Source organism: Saimiri boliviensis, chromosome 1 (assembly GCF_048565385.1).
Source record: "Saimiri boliviensis isolate mSaiBol1 chromosome 1, mSaiBol1.pri, whole genome shotgun sequence".
Classification (NCBI taxonomy): Eukaryota; Metazoa; Chordata; class Mammalia; order Primates; family Cebidae; genus Saimiri; species Saimiri boliviensis.
In genome coordinates, this window is record NC_133449.1 from 41,050,094 (window position 1) to 41,066,328 (window position 16,235).

Below are 16,235 nucleotides of genomic sequence, written 5' to 3' on the forward strand. Positions count from 1 at the left end.
TTGCGGTGAGCCGAGATCGCGCCATTGCACTCCAGCCTGGGTAACAAGAGTGAAACTCCGTCTCAAAAAAAAAAAAAAAAAAACAGTGCTTTATTTAAAAGAGGATATTAGAACATTTCAGAGAATGACAAAGAATTTTTAAAATTGCACATAAAAGATTGGAAAGGTGGAGGACTAAGGTAAGGAGTTACGACAGATTTTTTATAAAGACATCTCAACAGAAAACCTAAACAATAGAATTCTGTCAAAATGATTTCAAATTTGGAAAAAAGTTCTGTTCAATTGAAAATTAAATCCAGGTAATCACCAAATGGTTTAAGATTAGAATAAAAATATTTTCAGATCAGTAAAATTCCCTGTGCCCTTTCTCAGAAAGCTACTGAAGGATATGCTTCATCACCCTGAGAGTGAGATAGAGAGAAAGTAAAACATGTAGGATTGATGTGCAGAGGCTAGCAGGCAATCAGGCCAGACTGAAGTAGGAAGATGGGGTATTCCAGAAGAAATATTTTCAGGAAGAAAAATGAACAAATTGATTATTTACATGATCATTTAGAAAATAATATTCTGTTGGAGAGATTGGGAAGAATTAGTGATAAGCAAATAGAGTAAGATGACATCAAGTATAAAAAGATGGCATTAAATCCAGGAAAAACAGAAAATTATTTAAGTTATAAATATTAGTATAGTATATTGCTTGGCTCAGGACTGAATACAACTATTATTCTTTATTTTTTAAGTCACTAAAAACTTATATGAACAAGTAGTATAAATAAAAATATTGAAAACAATGGAATAAATGAATGTATTGTGATGGGATAAAATAATAGTAACAAATGTTTCAAATTAGAAACATTTATATCTCTATTTATCTTTTCTCTCTCTTTACCTTTTACCTTCTGCCATGTGTTGGTGCAGCAATAATGTCCTCCTAAAATGCCAGCATCTTGATACTGAACTGTCCAGCCTCCAGAACTATGAGCCAATAAATTTCTGTTCATTATAAATTACCCCTGTCTTGGGTATTCTGCTATAGCATCTCAAAACAGATTAAGAAAATATGCAAAATAAAAGTCTCACAAAACTCCAAACAACACAAAGAGGCAAGAGAACTGAGTCAACTCAAAACATATAACTACCTGAACGTAAAAGAACAAGACTATTATCAGTCATTATCATATATCATATTCTCATTGCAGAGAGCAACTGTATTTTCACAAAGTACAATCTAGCACATTAACAGATTATCTAGTCTGTCTGTCTGTCTTTCTTTCTTCTTTTTTTTTTTTAGATGGAGTCTCACTCTGTTGCCAGGCTAGAATGTAATGGCATGATCTCGGCTCACTGCAGCCTCTGCCTCCCAGGTTCAAGAGATTCTCCTGCCTCAGCCTCTCAAGTAGCTGTGGCTACAGGCACATGCCACAACATCCAGCTAATTTATTTTTTTGAATTTTTAGTACAGATGAGGTTTCACCATGTTGGCCAGGATGGTCTTGATCTCCTGACCTCATGATCTGCCCTCCTCGGCCTCCCAAAATGCTAGGATTACAGGTGTGAGTCACCTCACCTGACCTATCTAGTGCTTCTAAATAGGATGTTATTGGTTTGTAATTTTGTTAATACTTAATTTGTAAGTATTAATTAATTGGTTTTAAGTGGCTGAAGAAGCATAAACATAAGAAATGTATACCCAGTTTTATCTTTGTGCATTTATAATGTTATAAAACATTTAAATTAACACTAGAATTTCGTAAGTTTTTCTTAAAATAAAATCTTTATATTATTTCAGTTTGAGAATTATTGTCCTATAATTATTGTGTTTAAAAAGGGCAATATCTTCTCACTGACTACAACATATTATTTCTATTCATGCTATTTTACAATTGTAATCACTTTTTTATATTTAAAGATAGGCAGGGTAAAAGAAGCAGAGTTAAAGACAGATCTAGATGTAATTTTTGTAATTATGCCACTGTACACAAAATTCTAGTCTGCACCTAGCACTTTGCTATAATTATGGACATAATTATGTCTACCTCAAATATTTATGGCGATTAAAACACCAAGCTCAAAGCAGGGGCTTGAAAAATAAGTTGTGGTTCACCAAAGATAGTGTTATTAATCTTATATATAGTTACACATGAAAAGTATACTATGAAATTTATTTGATAGATCAAAAGTTGATAATGCTTTGGTTAACATGAAAATGAGGTATACATATATATCTCTTTTCTTCATTTCAGTGTGAATCAATGTCAGTTTGAACTAGCTATTTGTAATTTTCCTCATCAATTGTTCTTGGATATATTGAATTATAACTGTTCTCATTTGCTCTGTCATTTTGAAATCAATATAAACACATTCTGTTTTATTAAATTGGAAAATTACTAAAAATGAGTCTCCAACATTGATCCAGAAACCAGCTGTTCTAAAATTGTATTATCTTCTGTTTTATGTAGATCCCACAAAAATGCCAAGAATGACACAGCACAGCAAAGAAAACAGCAAGGGGAGAAGAGCTAAGAGAAAGCCTGAGATATTCTTCCTAGGAAGCAGAAAGTGTAAGTTTAATGTGGACATTGTCTAGAAAATGTTGACCCGAGAGGGGGCTTCTCCACTGTATCCATAAATATTCTAGCCCTCAGAATCATCACTACCATCCTTAAAATAATTATCCGGTATTCTTGTACATTTTTACAATTTAATTTTTACAATTTGTGCAAAGTATTTTCACATACATAAATTGTCCTAAGCTTACAGAAAATAGCACTATTAGCCTAGTGTAGCTCCAGGATTCAAGCCCAGTCTTCCACTTCACAGCAACAGTGAGAGAGGGTAGGAAGTCTTGCATTGATCAGGCTAAGGAAATCAAATTTGCACATGAACTCAAAGGCACATGAAAGTGAGTCTGGTAAAAAATAAAAGGGTATTGATATCTCCCATTAAATGAGTTCCTAAGCAATAAGTATTTATTACATTTTTAAAAAGAATGAAAAGACTAAAAATCAAAGTTTACTGATTGGGCTTGACCTGTTTTAATGATCAGTGGACATGTTCAAATTTATAATGCACCTTGGTCAGATATACAAATTAAAATAATTAGAATAGAGCTGAGAGAAAAGGACCCAATGCTCTCACTAAAGCTTAAAAGAAATAAGACCATGTGCCTCAAAGTAATAGAAATCTGAGGGCATGGGAAATTTCTGAAATGTTTTGGCCCACTGTGGGAACATGCTTGCTTATTAACAAGGGAACACAATAGATTTGTTAGGTGAGATTAAGAGAGAGACAAAACATCAATAAACAAGAGTTTTAAAATTTTTGCTGCCCACAAAAAGACTATCTGAATGATTCAAATACATTTTTGATGTTTAATCCTGCAAATACAGTTTCTTTCTGCTCTAGAATAAACCAACACAAAAAATGATGCTAAATACATTTAAAGTATGGCTCCATGAATAAGAGTTGGATCTATATTCAAGTGCTGACTCAGCCATTATCACATGACTCAGTTATTACAAAGTGAAGCAACAAATGCTTATTCCTGTTTAATCCGTTAGGAACCCCATTTCCTATAAAAGAAGGTTGTCTCTTCAGGTGAAATACAACAGGAGAATATTTTATCTTAATAAGACAGAGCCAACTGGTATTATAGATTGTGTGCCAATTATCAAATTATTGCTTTTCATCTCTGAATTCACCCTTCACTATAAGCTCTGTACTAAACCAAGGATTCCTTTAAAACTTTTTATTCTAATGAGCATCATGTTAAGCTTTCTCAGCAGAGGGTATGGAGAGATACTGCAGAAGAAGAGGTTAGCTCTATGGGTATTCAGACATCCAGTGGAATCTGTCCCAGCCACCAGTTGGTTCCATTGAGACCTTGTTGCATCCTAGACCTATCAATAACCTTTTCTTCAGTCCTCTAGACATGGAAACCAGATCCCTTCACACATGTAGGTGTGGCTTTGATGGCCTTCTGTCACATCAGCACCTGGACTTCTCTGAGTGGACTTTCTCTTTTTTTTTTTTTTTTTGAATTTTGTCAACTGCTTTTTCTATCTAGATAATCATTTGGGTTTTTTCCCCTATTTCAGTTAACATAGTGGATTGATTTACAAACATTAAATCAACTTTGTATTTCTGAGATAAACCCCACTTGGTTATGATATAGAATCCTTTTCATATATTTCTGGATTTGATTTTGCTAATAGTTTAATAGGATTTTTGCCTCTATGTTCATGAGACGTAGATGAGTAGACTTTCAATATCTGCTTCTGACCTGGAGGATCACACACCAAGCAGTGTTTCTAACCCCCACTCTCATGCCAGCCTGTATGTGCTACAGGTCTTCTACCATGGCAGGCACAACTCTCACTAAACAACCACACCACCACCTGCTAACCTACCTAACCTATCCTGCTTGCCCAGGAACTCTAGACCAGCTGAGACCTGGCCTAACCAATAAACACCTCTGCTATCCATCAGGCTAACCTATACCTTCCCCAGCAAGGTCTGAAACATACCCCTTGCAAGTTTGTCCTCCCTTGGGCACTCTTCCTCAACCCTAGGCTCCCATGTAGAGTTTCTTTATATAGTTTCCCTTTTATCTTAGTTAATAATTCTTTATATTAACTTCCCTTATATAACCTGTTGTCTGGATTCTGTCTCCTGATTGGACCCAGACTACTGCAGCTTGGAAACAGAGAAAAGAAATAGAACCTAAATCAAGTAATATGCATTACTTTATCAAATCAAGAAATATGCATTAATTTATTAAGTACTATATGCCAGACAATAGACAACTTAAGTATTCTACTTCATTTAATCCTCAAAATAATTCAGCAGGATTAAATATTTGAGGCTCAGAAAGATTAAATAATGTGTCCACATTTGTTCAGCTCAGTTGGAGTCATAAACAGATTTCAAACCATTGTCCATCTGAATACAGTTTTTACTTATGAAATTAAATATGCATACTGATAAAGTTATATATTTATATTTGTATATTTATCTTTCTATGAATATATCTATCAAAATAATGTCTTTTCTGCATGGAGTAAATTGTGTATAAGAAAAGATATATTTGGGGAGTATAATTAGTGAAGCTTGGTGGTTGATTAGGAGGAGTCATGAGATATTGACAGGTATGGAAAGTGGAACTGATTATAAACATCCCTTAAAGTGTGAATGACTTTGAACCCTCATCAGAATCACTGTTGGATTTCTCAGCAAAGGTATGACAGAAAGAAAAAAAAAAGCAAGATTTACAGCAAATTCATCAGAATAATGAGCATAATGCATGGATTTGTAGTGAGAAAATCAGAACTAGAGGATGTTTTGAGCATATTTTGCAGAATTATGGTAGAATGTGCTGAGGGTCCTGCATATAAAGGCAGCATTGGGGATGCAGGGAATCCACAGGATGGATTCATTGCCAAAGGTATATCACTTCTATGATGGATTTGGCATGAGAATTGGTAAGAGGGATGAGCAAGAGACAAATCTGAAGTCTGGGAGCATGTTATAGGAGAATCTCTGGAAATCCTTCACAAAGGAATGAGCCCTCTGAAAGCATCATGAAATAATCCTTTTCTTCTCATGGGGAACACAAGTAATCAATAATAAGATAAAGTCTTATCAACTCTTCATAAGCCAAATATACCAAGATAAGAGAAAATTGCTATTTAGTATCAATATAGATTCACCGTTATTTAAAAATAAAACAATAAAAAGAGCTAGAAAGGTTTTCTTCTCTTTAGCAGAGATGCATATGAGTAGTCTCCATAAAGACCTTGGAAGGCTGCAGCAACCCTATGGTCATACATCCCCATTGCCTGGATATGGATGTCAGCTCCAGAATCCAGAACTGTTTAGATAACTGAAGAATTCTGGGTGTATAGCAGTTCTGTGTTACTTGGTATTGTACTTCATAAAGAACTGAGAGTGTAAAGCTCTGTGATATGCTTCTTTCCTTAGTCTTATACAGTATTTGTTTAATTATCATCACAAATAATCAAAGTACTGCCTTGCCCAGAGAGAAGAGACAATCTCAAATTTGGTCATTCCTAAAAAACAAAAACCTGGTACCTTAGAAAATAACAGAAGAGAGGAAATGCCTTTCTTAATAGGCATGGTCAATTTGGGACATACTGAGCATACTGTAATTACAGGGAAAATAACAAGTAAACAGAGAGAAAAATAGAACCTAAACTCATGAGAGAAATTGAGAGACCATCTATAGGGAAATTACTGTATTAAATGGAAGGCAACAGCTGAAAGGAAACATGCAGTTATTCTAGTTTAATTCCCTCATTTTTTTAGAGAGAAAACTGAATCACTGAGAGGTAGGTGTTTCCTACCTCTCTCTCTCTCTCTCTCTCTCTCTCTCTCTCTCTATATATATATATATATATATATATATATATATATATATATATCATATATATTATAAAGATATGTGTGTGACATATATCCTATTGTTATATATACAAACCAACATATAGACCAATAGGATATATTAGAAACAGATATATTATAAGGAATTAGCTTGCCTAATTATGACAAATCCCAAGATACACAATCAGAAAGCTAGAGACCAGGAAGAGTCAATAATATAACATAATAAGGAAATGAAAGAAGTATATATCTATAAACATAAATGTGCATATATGGATATAGATACATATTTATAACAAAATAAAGAGTAAATACTCATAGGCATTACAATTCTCCTTTCTGTAAATGGCCATGTGGTTGTAGCTGGTATTTATTTATTTATTTATTTAGAGACAGAATCTTGCTCTATCACCCACACTGAAGTGCAATGGCCTGATCTTGGCTCACTGCAACCTCTGCCTCCCCAGTTCAAGCAACTCTTTTGCCTCAGCCTCCTGAGTAGCTGGGATTACAGGTGTGCACCATCATGCCTGGCTAATTTTTTTTATATTTTTAGTAGAGACGGGGTTTCACCATGTTGGTCAGGCTGGTCTCAAACTCCTGACCTGGTGATCCACCTGCCTTGGCCTCCCAAAGTGCTGGGATTACAGATGTGAGCCACTGCACCTCGCCTAGCTGGTATTTATAATTCCCATCTTCCATGACCCATTCTGTATTCCTTTTGTCTTCAGCAAACACATCAATTGGTCATGCTTTTTTATATCATGGATTGACCCAAATGTTCATTTCTGAAGGATCTTGGTCATTCATAGTCACCACTGGATTGCATTGCTGTGGTTTTCTATTGACCATAATCACAAGGCACAGTAATACTAAGAGACATCTTATGGTATATTCTATATTCCAGACCTAAACTTCCTTACCAACATTGTGGAGCAGTAGTCAAATTTCCTCTTGGTAGTCAGATCAATCAACCTAGCCTTCACAGTAACTCTTTCTTTCCTGTTGATTCAGAGGCATGAGAAGCCCAACTGGCCAGATGGTAGTCTTAACTTCCAATTCAAACAGAAACCTATCTTACAAATCATTCTATCCTTTTCGTTTTTGTTTTTATTTTATCTTTACAAAATATCGTGGACATGTTTTCCTACTGTTACACATGTAGCTGCTTAGCTCTTTATAGTTGCTGTTGGAACAATTCATTTAACTAATCTCTTGCCACAAAAAATATCCTTAGATGTAAGTTACTTTATGCATATGCTGGCATATCTATGTTTATTATATACGTATGATATATATTAAAGTTCGAACGTAGAAGTGGACCTGAAGGGTACAAAAAGTGCATTTCTATTTTGAGAGAAAATGTACAATTGCTCTCATATTGATTTTACCAATTTACTTTTCCATAAACAATGAGAAGTGTTTGTTCTCCCAAACCATTTCCAACACAGTTTGTGATTAAGCATTCTAGTCTTTGCTACACTAATAATTTTTAAATGTGATCACGTCATAATTTTGATTTATATTTAGCACATTAAGAGTAAACTGGCATCATTTTAAATATTTGACATTATATTTTCTTTACTATAAATTATATGAACATACCATTTGCCCATTTCTTATTAAATATTTATAGCAGTTCTCTATTAAGGAAATTAACACTTTCTGGTGTACAATTTTTTTATATAATCAAATTCTACTATCTCTTTAACTCAGATTTTCAGACATTCAAGTGATAATGTGAGAAGTATACTTTGATCATATTCTTTTTTCCAAAGAATGAACCAAAATGGATTCTTAGGCACAGGTGGAATTCATGGAAGTCAGGAATGAATAAAGTGAACATGTTTCTAGTATACCAAGACAGCACAAAGGAGTAAGCCCTCTCCTCTCCTGTCATCAGAACAATTTGTCTAGGAAGAAAATTCTGTGTTATTCAGTTTCTACTAAACAACTAGATAGAGAATTCCTAAGATAAGAAATTAGAAGATTCATGTCTCAGAAAAACAGCTACGAAGATAAGCTATTTAGACACCTTCAAAACGTTCTGAATGGTAGTTTGACCAAAGCTTTGGAAATCTGCAAAAGATTTTGTTGTCAGGGAGCTTGAGAAACCTGGAAAATATCACCTTAACCAAGTAATCATGGATAAGATAACCCGCAATGAGTCTTGCTGCTGTCATATACCTCTTAATACAATAAGATGAGAATGACACTACACTTCTGTAGTGTTGTTCTGCAAAACCCATCACACCTATAATGCCCAATAATGAGAAAAACATCAGACAAATCACAATTGAGAGACAATCTAAAAACCATCTTACCACTTCTCTTCAAAGGTGTCAAGGTCATGAAAAGCAGGAAAGAATGACAGACTTTCCCAAATCAGAGGAGTTTAAGAAGACATGTCAATTAAGTGTCGTATTCTGGCATGCAGCCTGGAAAATAAAAGTACCTAAGTGAAAAAACGGATGAAATCAGAACAAAATCTGTAGTTCACTTTTTACAAATGGTATATCCTCCCGGATATTTTTAAGTGGTTCATAATGGTTTGTAGCATGCTTTTTGTTAATACTATATATTTCCATGTCAATATAATCATCTCTATAATTTTAATACTTGAGATTTGCATTTTGTGTATTATATGTATTATATCAGAATTTAGACCATCCTTACTATGAGAGATATGTTGTATTTTTCAGTAATATAAAGAATACCATAATGAAATATTATTACACACTTCAGTGCAAGAATGAAATATGATAGTAAAATATTATTGCATATTTTAACCATTTATTTGGGATAAATTTCTTTAAAGAGGCTTTTTGAGCCTAAGATTAGGCAGATTCCCAAAGCTTTGGTTGAACTGCTATTCAGAACGTTTTGAAGGTGTCTATTTTCCTCCACAGAAAATAGGTAGCTTTCTGATTTATGCCTTTATTAAAGTAGTAGTTCCAAAATGTTTTTTCTGTGATTATTAATGAGATAATAAACACTTATTGTGATGCCCATGACTCTTCTAAAACTTGATTTTTATTGTCTGTATTCAAGGTGTACAAAACGGTGTTTTGATACATACACATGATAAAACGACTGCTGTGGTCAAACAAATTAACATCTGTAATATCATATAGTTTATGGTGTGTGTGTGTTTAGAGCACCAAAAATCTATTCTCTTAGTGACGTTCTAGTTACAATACAATATTATTAATCATAGTTTTCATGGCATAAAATGGATATGTAGGCTTTTTCTTATTCAGCATTTATTCTATCTTCTGAATATTTTCCATAAACCTACTTACAAAGTTATTGTAACTTTAGTGTCAATATGTATAAAAGGTACCACAAGGAAATCTCTGCTGTCTCTAAAAATAACAGGAGGCACATTCATAAGTTTCCTTAAATAGTGATGCAAGATATTCTACAGGAAACTGACAAAATGTATCTAACTTAGCAAAGAATACAGATCTGCAATCCAACCTCATTTATCATTGAGCACTTGGAAGCACAGGGCAATTATTTTTAAAGATATATCAAGACTCTTAGTGAGAAAAACAACCATTGTTTTAGAGGCAGAATTGTAAATGTTTTGTGCAAAAGATATATTTAGGCTGAGAGGTGACCTCTGGCAGGCATATTTCCTTTATCAAATAGCTTCTTATGGTGAAGTGGGTATGAGTTGCTTATTAAGCAAATATAGCAATACTTCAAGTCATGAATTTTAACTAAACCCTTTTTGTTGAAGTCTAGCAGACTGACTGTGAAATTAATACCATATATCTTGCCAAGCCCAAGAATACTGCACAACAAAACATACTCCCTTTAGTTTCTGCCTTGGAATTACTTCTAGTTTTATTAGTTGTAAAAGGCCAAGTGTTACATTGCTAGACATATAAATAACCTGGCCCAAATTATGTGCAAATACTCTATTTGAGGCTTTAATTCAGTACTTCTTAAATGTTAACCAACTGTAAACCACATCTCATTTTTTTCTTATTGTTCTGCTTTATACTTTGTTAGTAATAATTTTTATGGAAAACTGTTTGACAAAGACTGTATATATTTAAGGTGTACGATTTGAGGAGTTATCAGAGACATACCCTGCAAAATAATCACTTCATACTAACATATCTGTAACCTGACAGTACTTTCCTTCTTTTTCTTTGTGTGCTGTAAACACTTGAGATTTATTCTATTAACTAATTTCAAGCATACAATAAAATCCTGTTAATTATAGTCACATTGTTGTACCTTAGATCTCCAGAACTTATTCATCATGCATAACTGAAACTCTGACCCCTCAACCAATATCTCCCTATTTTCCCTTCCCCATTCCCTGGAAAGTACTATTCTATTCTCTGCTTCTACAAATTTGATATTTTTAGATTCCACATATAAATGATAACAGCAGTATTTGTCTTTCTGCATTTGGCTTATTTCACTTAGCATAATGTCCTGGAAGCATAATGTCTTCCAGGTTTAATCATGTAGTCACAAATGGAGGGATTTGAGATATGGTTTGGTTGTGCCCCATCCAAATCTCATCTTGGATTGTAGTTTCCATAATCCCCATGGGGATTAAACATGGGGATGGCTACCCCCTTGGTGTTCTCAAGGTAATGAGTGAGTTTTGAGTTTGCATAGGAGCTGATAGTTTTATAAGATTTTTTTCCCTTTTGCTGGGCACTTCTCCTTCCTGCTGTCACATGAAGAAGGAGGTGTTTTCTTCCCCTTCCACTATGATTGAGGCCTTCCTAGCCATGCTCAACTGTGAGTCAATTAAACCTCTTTCTTTTATAATTTACCCAGTCTCAGGTATATCTTTACTAGCAACATGAGAATGTACTAATACTATTTCTTTCTTTTTAATGACTGAATAATATTCTATTATGTATATATCATATACATATATTCTATTGTACATATATCATATATGATATCCCATTGTATAGATGTCATGTATATGATACTCCATTGTGTATATATATATATATATATATATATATATATATATGCTATCTCATTGTGTATATATCATTATATATGATTCCATTGTATATGTGTGTGTATATATATATATACATATATACAATGTATATATGTAAAACATTTCCTTTATTCATCGTCAATGAATGTTTAAGTTTTTTCTATATATTCACTATTAGGTAGGAATCACTCTGTATGAACATAGAAGTGCAGATATATCTCTTCTCAACATACCAATTTCATTTCCTTTGGATATATAATCGTAAGTGGAATTCCTACATCACAGGATAGTTATATTCATAATCATTTGAGGAAGCTTCATACTATTTTCCAAAATAGCAATACCAAGTTACATTCCCACCAAGATTGTTCAAAAATTCCCTTTTCTCCACATCCTCAACAACATTTGTATCTTCAGTCTTTCTAATAATAGCTATTTTAATAGGTATGAGGTGATATCTCATTGTGGTTTTGATTTACATTTCTCTGATGATCAAGGATTGTGAGCACATTTTCATATACTTGTTGACCATTTGTATATCATCTTTTGAGAAATGTTTAATTAGGTCCTTGGCCAATTTTTTTAAAAGCTTTTTACTATTTACTTGTATGAGCTTCTTATGTATTTTGGGGATTAACTCTTTATCAGATATAGTGTGCAAATACTTCAGTTGCCTTTTCACTTTGTGGATTGTCCCTGTTGCAGTGCATAAGCTTTTGAGCTTGATGCAATCCCATTTCTCTATTTTTGCTTCTGTTTTCTATGCTTTTGGGGTTATATCCAAAAATCCACTGCCCAAATGTCAAGAAACATTTTCCATGTGTTTTCTTCTAGTACTTTTATAGTTTCAGGCATTACTTTTAAGTTTTTAAATCCATTTTTAGTTGATTTTTGTCTATCACATAATGCAAGGTCAACTTTCATTCTTCTGCACATAGACACCCAGTTTTCCCAACACCATTTGTTAAAAAGATTACCCTTCTCCCACTTTGTGTTCATGGCATGCTTACAGATTAGTCGACTATAGATGAGTGGATTTATTTCTGGGTTCTCTCTTCTGATCCATGTGTCTGTTTTTATGCCAGTACCATACTGCTTTGATGACTATTGTTTTGTAGTATATTTTGAAGACAGTTAAGTGATTCTTGCACTTTGTTGCTCATTCTCAAGAATGCTTTGGCTTTTGAGGTGTTTTGTGATTCTACATGTATTTCCACATTTTTTTCTACTGCCTTAACAAATGCCACTGGGGTTTTCATAAGGATTGCCATCTATATGTTGATCACTTTGGCCATTCTTGCTGGTATAAGGTAGTGTTGTTTTGATTTGCGTTTCTCTGATCATTAGTGATGCTGAGCATTTTTTCATATGTGTGTTGGCCATTTGTATATCTTCCTTTAAGAATTTTCTATTCACATTCTTAGTGCACTTTTTGATGGGATTCTATGATTTTTTCTTGCTAATTAGTTTGAGTTCCCTGTAGATTCTGAATATCAGTCCCTTGTCAGATGTATCAATTGTAAAGATTTTTCTTCCCCTCAGTGGACTGTCTGTTTACTCTGCTGATTGTTTCTTTTGCTATGCAGAAGCTCTTTAGTTTAATTAAATCCCACCTATTTATCTTTGTTTTGCTGCATTTGCCTTTGAGTTCTTGGTCATAAAGTCTTTGCCTAAGCCGATTTCTAGAAGGATTTTTCTGATGTTATCTTTTTAAAAATAGTTTTCTAGAGTTTTTTAATAGTTTTTTGTAAAATTTTTCAGTTTCAGGTTTTAGATTTAAGTCCTTTATCTATCATGAGTTGATTTTTGTATAAGGTGAGAGATGAAGATTCAGTTTCATTTTTCTACATGTGGCTTGCCAATTATCTCAGCACCATTTGTTGAATACGGTGTCTTTTCCCCACTTTATGTTTTTGTTTGCTTTGTCTAAGATCGGTTGGCAGCAAATATTTGGATTTATTTTTGGGTTCTCAATTCTGTTCCATTAGTCTATGTGCCTATTTTTATACCAGTACCATGCTGTTCTGGCCATAATCAAAAAATGAAAAAATAATAGATGCTGATATAGATGTGGTGAAAGGGGAACATTTCTACACTGCTGGTGGGAATGCAAACCAGTACAACTATGATGGAAAACAGTGTGAAGATTCCTTAAGGAACTAAAAGTAGAACTACCATTTGATCCAGCAATCCCACTATTGGGTATCTACCCAGAGGAAAAGAAGTCATTATCTGAAAAAGATACTTTTACACACATTTATAGGAGCACAATTTGCAAATGCAAAAATATTGATCCAGCCCAATTGCTCATAAATCAACAAGTGAATAAAGTATACACACACATACACATATATATATGTCACATGTATATATTTGTCACACACACACACAGATACACAGACACACACACACACACATACACACACACACACAGAGAGAATACTACTCAGCCATAAAAAGAAATGAATTAATAACATTTGCAGCAACCTGGTTGGAACTGGAGACTATTATTCTAAGTGGACTAACTCAGGAATGGAAAACCAAACATCGTATGTTCTCATTCATAAGAGGGAACTAAGCTAGGAGAACACAAAGGCATAAGAATGATACAACGGACTTTGGGAACTTGTGGAAAAGGGTTAGAGGGGGCAGAGGGATAAAAGACTACAAACTGGGTTCAGTATATACTGCTCGAATGATGGGTGCATCAAAATCTCACAAACCACTGATAACGAACTTACTCATGTAACCAAATATGACCTGTTCCCCTAAAACCTAAGGGAATTTAAAAATAAAATATTATTTCCTGGACACAATCAGGACCATTCCAACTTGCTGGCTTGTGATAAGGATTAATGGTAAAAATATGCAAAGAAAAAGTCAAATCTTAAGTCCACATGAGGGATAAGCTATGGTTACAAGTTCTCAGAGGCAGAGGCAAACAAGGCCCATGAGCTTCCTTTTTTTGTTTTTTCAGACAGAATCTCATTCTGTTGCCCAGACTGGAGTCAGTGGCCTGATCTCGGCTCACTGCAACCTTTGCCTCCCAAGTTCAACCTATCCCTCTACCTTAGCCTCCTGAGTAGCTGGGACTACAGGCACATGTCATTGCGCCCAGCTAATTTTCTGTCATTTTAGTAGAGACAGAGTTTTGTTGCACTGGCCAGGCTGGTCTCAAACTCCCGACCTCAAGTGATCTGCCTGCCTTGGCCTCCCAAAGTGCTAGAATTATAGGAGTGAGACACTGTGTCTGGTCTTGCTTTTTTATTTTCATCCTGGGCCAACAAGTAAATTTTTTTTTTCTAGTCCAGTCTTTCAATAAGGATGTAGCCCTTCAGTGATCTCAGGAATGTAGGGCAGTCTCATTCTAGAATCCTACCCTGTAAGGGCAAGGTTTCTGTCCCTGAGTGACTGTCAAAACCAAAGCTCCTTGCTAAAAGGACCAGCAACCTCTCTCCACTCTTTAAGTGAAGCCCAATCTATATACTTTAGAGGATGTTTGTAGTAGCTCATTCACCATTTCTGAATGTTTTATAGTAAAAATATCAGGTTTTCTAGTCCACTGTATGGAAACAGAAACCATAGACACCCATTGCTTTAGTTAATAAGTTGGATTTGCCTCTCTCCACTTTTTTGGTATGACTTTATTTATGTAAAATTGAGGTACAAAAACTGCACATATTTGAAATATACAATTTGATCAGTTTTGACACATGTACATACCTATGTAATCATCACAATCAATATAGCAAACATTTCCATGATTCTCAGTAGTTTCCTTGAGACCCTTTGTAATCTACGTCTTCTTTTACTCCATTTCCTAGGTAACCACTGGTCTGCTTTCTGTCACTATAGATTACTCTGTCTTTTCTAGAATTCTACGTAAACTGGAAAAAACAGTGTATACTCTTTTTTGCCAGAACTGTCATTCAGCATATTTTAGATCTATTCATGTTGTTTCCCGTATCAGTGGTCCATTCCTTTTAATTACTGAATGATGTTCTTTTCCACGGATATATGACATGCAAATTTGTGAAGTGTTCCATATTTTCAAAAAAAAGTATTTATTTATCCGTTTACTTGTTATTGGATGTCTGGGTTATTTCCAGTTTGGGACTATTACAAATAAAGCTATGATGAAAATTCATGCCAAAAAGAAAAAAAAAAACATATGTAGACCACTTTTGGTAGTATGAACATTTTAATGATATTAATTCTTCAAATATATAAACATACAATGTTTCCATTTACCTGTGTCTTCTTTAATTTCATCATCGATATTTTATCATTTTCAGTGTACAAGTCTTTTACTTCTTTGGTTAAGTTTATTCCTAAACATTTTATTCTTTTTGTTGCTATTGTGAATAGCATTATTTTCTTACTTCCCTTTTTGTAAAGCTCGTTTTTTACGTATGGAAATATGATTGATTTTTATATGTTGACTTTTTAAAAAGATAAACCAAATCAACAAACCCTTACATACACTAAAAAAAAGATAGAGGAAACTCAAAAGTCAGAAATGAAAGAGAATACTTTATAATAAATGCTTCAGAAATAAAAAGGACACAAAGGAAAATGATAAACAATTATATGGCCACAAGCTGAATAACCTAGAAGGAATGAATAAGTTATTAGAAACATATACACTACCCATACCAAATCAGGAAGAAATAGAAAGCCTGAACAGACTAATAAAAAATACAAAGACTGGATCAGTATTTAAAAATCTCCCAGCAAAGAAAAGTCCAGGACCTGACAGCTGTATGAGTTAATTCTAACAAATATTCAAAGAAAAGTTTATACCAATCCTTCTTAACCTCTTCCAAAAATAGAAGAGAGAACATTTCCA

The 16,235-nt window shown here is 34.0% G+C and overlaps 1 long non-coding RNA gene across 2 annotated transcripts in view; it reads right to left on the reverse strand.

Moving 5' to 3' along the window:
• The window catches only part of LOC141580309 (uncharacterized), a 770,493-nt gene that overhangs the window by 451,420 nt on the left and 302,838 nt on the right, over positions 1–16,235 (reverse strand). For both annotated transcript variants that reach the window (XR_012512504.1, XR_012512515.1), the window contains exon 3: positions 8,724–8,837. This is a non-coding gene — a long non-coding RNA (uncharacterized LOC141580309). The remainder of the gene's footprint in view (positions 1–8,723; positions 8,838–16,235) is intronic.